Consider the following 6,000-nt stretch of genomic DNA (forward strand, 5'->3'; position numbering starts at 1 on the left):
ATAATTAGTAGACTAATGTCAAACAAATGCCTTTGTTTCTCTATTCTTTTTTACCTCCCTTTCCACTCGACCTGAAGGACAATGCCCTGGGTCCCAGGGACCGAAAAGGACAATGCCATGGGTCCCAGGGACCCAAAGGACAACGTCAAGGGTCCCAGGGACCCGTAGGACAACATCAAGGTCCCTGTGACCCAAAAGACAATGTCAAGGGTCCCTGCGACCCAAAAGGACAATGTCATGGGTCCCGGGGACCCAAAAGGACAATGTCATGGGTCCCAGGGACCCGAAGGACAGCGTCAGGGTCCCTGGGACCCAAAGGACAATGCCACGGGTCACTGGAACCCGTAGGACAACGTCAAGGGTCCTGGTGACCCAAAAGGACAACGTCAAGGGTCCCAGGGACCCAAAGGACAATTCCACGGGTCCCCGGGACCCGAAGGACAACACAAGGCTAGAGGAACCTGGTCCAGAGGCGTGGCCACACATTTCCATTCGCCTTCCTGCACAGCTGCAACCCATCTCCATCATTCAATCTCCACAGCTGCAATCCATCTCCATCATTCCATCTTCATCATTCCATCTCCACAGTATATAAACCCTGGCTGACCACCTCTTCAGCGCCAGTTTGTTTCTAAAACCCTAAGTGGTAACTAGGCCAGTCATCAGTGCACGTTGCTCTCAAGCCTTGCCATTGACTAACCTTGTTTTGTTCTCGTCACAGTTTCAGTGTTCCGCCGTGAGCGTATGCAGCTTCCTCAGACCCGCTCCGTGGTTGCTCTCATCTACACCTCCACCACCACCTGTTCCTCATCTGTGTTTTGTTGGATTAAACCTTTTCTTTACCTTTTTTATCCGCGCTTGTGTTTTTTCTGTGTGTGGTCAACCTACCCTCAACACAAACAGAGTACCTCGCCATGGACAAGATGCTCAAGCAAAAAAGAGCCAGCTACATACAGGCCAGTGACATAGGCAGATTGAACCATGTGGCCGATGTTCTCTTTCACCATGGGATGATGACACAAGAACAGGTGGATACCGTCCATTCTATTAGATCCCCTCAGGACAGGGCTAGGACAATGATCGATGTAGCGAGGAGGAACGGGTCCGTTGTGTGTGAAACGTTTATGGACGCCTGGGAAAACTACCACGGTGGAACCGCTGCGGCTGCACCCAAGGTAGCTCACGATTTACTCGCAATGTTGGATGAGTTGACCACCAAAGATATTAGCAGGCTCAAGTTTGTCATGCTTGACATACACGTCTACGATCAACGACCTGTCAGTTGTGTCACTTTGGATCCACTGACTCACAGAACCCAGATAGCAGACGCTATCGTGCAGCACTACAAAGACAAAGCGTGAGCGGTCTTGCTCATCCTGCTGGAGCGCATAAGTCGCAACGATCTGGTGGAAAGGCTTCGCAGCGGCGCCCATGACCAAATGACACGTCCACGCGGAGATGATACCCTTGCTGGCTATTGCTCTGCCATCCGAGGGATGCGGCTCAGGTCAGGATGAAGGTGTTTGACACACTCAAAGACCTCAGCAAAGACTCTTTCAAAAGGTTTGTGTGGATGCTGCGTCTGCCGCCCTACAAATCTGAACATATCACAAGTGTGAGCGACCTTGTTGATATACTCACAGACCATGTGAACCGTGACACGTTCATGTACGTGGAAACTGTGTATGCAACTCTGCGTCTGATCGGGAGTGTGAACTTAGCCGAAAGGTTGGCTACGTACATACGTAGCCTCAGCGTCTGAACGTCAGTGTTGCCCTAAACTGTTTAGGAACCTTACCCTATTGTACACAGATACACATTACTGCAGATGAATAAAATGAATGCTTGTCAAAACCCCGGATTCCGTGTCCAATTGTGTACCACCATTGTGAAAGTGTTAATTGCATCCTACTGGTGCGTTTTCGCAATCTGTTCAAACATGCTGCTTCATTCATTGAGATGATTGTGTTTATCAGTGCATGTATTTGCCCTATTTCCCTTTGAGAGGACGACAGGACTTATATATGGTTGACATACATATATGTTGATATACTCTTACATGAGTGTAAACAGTGGCCATTGTGTGTTTCTGTCAGCAAACATGGTATTATTTTAGCGTTAGCTACTGCATAGCTGGTCCGGGGACCAAAAGGAAATGCCATGGGTCCCGGGGACCCGTAGGACAACGTCAAGGGTCCTGGTGACCCGAATGACAATGCTTTGGGTCCCTGTGACCCAAAAGGACAATGTCAAGGGTCCCTGGACCCAAAAGGACAATGCCCTGGGTCCCAGGGACCCAAAAGGACAATGCCATGGGTCCCAGGGACCCAAAGGACAACGTCGAGGGTCCCAGGGACCCGTAGGACAACATCAAGGGTCCTTGTGACCCAAAAGGACAACATCAAGGTCCCGGGACCCGAAAGGACAATGCCCTGGGTCCCAGGGACCCGAAGGACAACGTCAAGGGTCCCAGGGACCCGTAGGACAACGTCAAGGGTCCCTGTGACCCAAAAGGACAACGTCAAAGTCCTGGGGACCCGAAGGACAATGCCATGGGTCCCAGGGACCCGAAGGACTACGTCAAGGGTCCTTGTGACCCAAAAGGACAACGTCAAGGGTCCCAGGGACCCGAAAGGACAATGCCATGGGTCTCAAGGACCCGTAGGACGACGTCAAGGTTCTCAAGGACCCGTTGGACGACGTCAAGGGTCTTCGGGTCCCAGGACCCGTAGGAAAATGCCATGGGTCCCAGTGACCCGTAGGACAACGTCAAGGGTCCCTGTGACCCAAAAGGACAACGTCAAAGGTCCTGGGGACCCTAAAGGACAATGCCATGGGTCCCAGGGACCCGAAGGACAATGCCATGGGTCCCAGGGACCCGAAGGACTACTCAAGGGTCCTTGTGACCCCAAAAGACAACGTCAAGGGTCCCAGGACCCGAAAGGACAATGCCATGGGTCCCAAGGACCCGTAGGACGACGTCAAGGGTCTTCGGGTCCCAGGGACCCGTAGGACAATGCCATGGGTCCCAGTGACCCGTAGGACATGTCAAGGGTCTTCGGGTCCCAGGGACCCGTAGGACAATGCCATGAGTCCCAGGGACCCAAAGGACAATAACATGGGTCCCAGGGAACCGTAGGACAATGCCGTGGGTCCCAGGGACCCGAAGGACAATACGATGGTAAAACTGCACGGGTCCCAGGGACCCGAAGGACAACACAAGGGTTAAAACAACACTGTAGCTACATGTAATGTCTCGCTAAATGTGTAGGATTTTGTAATCTCTATTGGTAAAGGCCATTTTATTGAAATGGGGTTTCCCTCATACTCTGAGTCAGAAAACTCAGCTGCAGTACACAGAGCTTTCCAGTTTCACTTCTGAACGCTTGTACAGGGTTTGTGTTCAGATGTCATTCATAGCCTAATTTATGTAAAATTTATACCTAGAAACGTGGCCAAAATTGATTATTTTATGGCTGTTGACACCATATTCTGATTAATGCAGTGATAAAAGGACACATCTAAAATAAAAAACCCTCTGTAACACCCACTGACTAAAAATCTGTCAACAAAATAAAAGAATTTTGAATCTGACTTCGACTTTGTGTACATTTTTTCTAGGCATAGTTACGTCAAATTACACGTATATCTGGAGTTTATTATTGACTTTGTTGAACACAAGCTGGATTCAACTGCTGCCACTTCAAGTCGAGTCAAATTTATTCGTCAAATCTACAATATGTGCCAGACATACAGAACGTTTGAAAATGTTGAGACAGCTGCCTCAAAGCTCACTGTCTCTCAGCAGACACTGCCTCCAAGCTCACTGTCCCTCAGCAGACAGCTGTCTCCAAGCCCACTGTCCCTCAGCAGACACATGCCTCCAAGCTCACTGTCCCTCAAAAGACAGCTGCCTCCAAGCTCACTGTCCCTCAACAGACAGCTGCCTCCAAGCCCACTGTCCCTCAGCAGACACATGCTTCCAAACTCACTTTCCCTCAGCAGACACATGCCTCCAAGCTCACTGTCCCTCAGCAGACACATGCCTCCAAGCTCACTTTCCCTCAGCAGACACATGACTCCAAGCTCACTTTCCCTCAGCAGACACATGACTCTAAGCTCACTGTCCCTCAACGAAAGCTGCCTCCAAGCTCACTGTCCCTCAGCAGACACATGACTCCAAGCTCACTTTCCCTCAGCAGACACATGACTCTAAGCTCACTATCCCTCAGCAGACAGCTGCCTCCTAGCTCACTGTCCCTCAACAGACAGCTGCCTCCAAGCCCACTGTCCCTCAGCAGACACATGCCTCCAAGCTCACTTTCCCAGCAGACACATGACTCTAAGCTCACTGTCCCTCAACAGACAGCTGCCTCCATGCTCATTGTCCCTCAACAGACAGCTGCCTCCAAGCCCACTGTCCCTCAAAAGACAGCTGCCTCCAAGCCCACTGTCCCTCAGCAGACACATGCCTCCAAGCTCACTTTCCCTCAGCAGACACATGACTCCAAGCTCACTTTCCCTCAGCAGACACATGATTCTAAGCTCACTGTCCCTCAACAGACAGCTGCCTCCAAGCTCATGTCCCTCAACAGACAGCTGCCTCCAAGCCCACTGTCCCTCAGCAGACACATGCCTCCAAGCTCACTTTCCCTCAGCAGACACATGACTCCAAGCTCACTTTCCCTCAGCAGACACATGACTCTAAGCTCACTGTCCCTCAACAGACAGCTGCCTCCAAGCTCACTGTCCCTCAACAGACAGCTGCCTCCAAGCTCACTGTCCCTCAGCAGACACATGCCTCCAAGCTCACTTTCCCTCAGCAGACACATGACTCTAAGCTCACTGTCCCTCAACAGACAGCTGCCTCCAAGCTAACTGTCCCTCAGCAGACACATGCCTCCAAGCTCACTTTCCCTCAGCAGACACATGACTCCAAGCTCGCTTTCCCTCAGCAGACACATGACTCCAAGCTCACTTTCCCTCAGCAGACACATGACTCTAAGCTCACTGTCCCTCAACAGACAGCTGCCTCCAAGCTCACTGTCCCTCAACAGACAGCTGCCTCCAAGCCCACTGTCCCTCAGCAGACACATGCTTCCAAGCTCACTTTCCCTCAGCAGACACATGACTCCAAGCTCACTTTCCCTCAGCAGACACATGACTCTAAGCTCACTTCCCTCAACAGACAGCTGCCTCCAAGCTCACTGTCCCTCAACAGACAGCTGCCTCCAAGCCCACTGTCCCTAGCAGACACATGTCTCCAAGGTCACTTTCCCTCAGCAGACACATGACTCCAAGCTCACTTTCCCTCAGCAGACACATGACTCCAAGCTCACTTTCCCTCAGCAGACACATGACTCTAAGCTCACTTTCCCTCAGCAGACACATAACTCCAAGCTCAATTTCCCTCAGCAGACACATGACTCTAAGCTCACTGTCCCTCAACAGACAGCTGCCTCCAAGCTCACTGTCCCTCAACAGACAGCTGCCTCCAAGCCCACTGTCCCTCAGCAGACACATGCCTCCAAGCTCACTTTCCCTCAGCAGACACATGACTCCAAGCTCACTTTCCCTCAGCAGACACATGACTCCAAGCTCAATTTCCCTCAGCAGACACATGACTCTAAGCTCACTGTCCCTCAACAGACAGCTGCCTCCAAGCTCACTGTCCCTCAACAGACAGCTGCCTCCAAGCCCACTGTCCCTCAGCAGACACATGCCTCCAAGCTCACTTTCCCTCAGCAGACACATGACTCTAAGCTCACTATCCCTCAACAGACAGCTGCCTCCAAGCTCACTGTCCCTCAACAGACAGCTGCCTCCAAGCCCACTGTCCCTCAGCAGACACATGCCTCCAAGCTCACTTTCCCTCAGCAGACACATGACTCCAAGCTCACTTTCCCTCAGCAGACACATGACTCTAAGCTCACTGTCCCTCAACAGACAGCTGCCTCCAAGCTGACTGTCCCTCAACAGACAGCTGCCTCCAAGCCCACT

This window comes from Etheostoma spectabile, unplaced genomic scaffold (assembly GCF_008692095.1).
Source record: "Etheostoma spectabile isolate EspeVRDwgs_2016 unplaced genomic scaffold, UIUC_Espe_1.0 scaffold00018673, whole genome shotgun sequence".
NCBI lineage: Eukaryota > Metazoa > Chordata > Actinopteri > Perciformes > Percidae > Etheostoma > Etheostoma spectabile.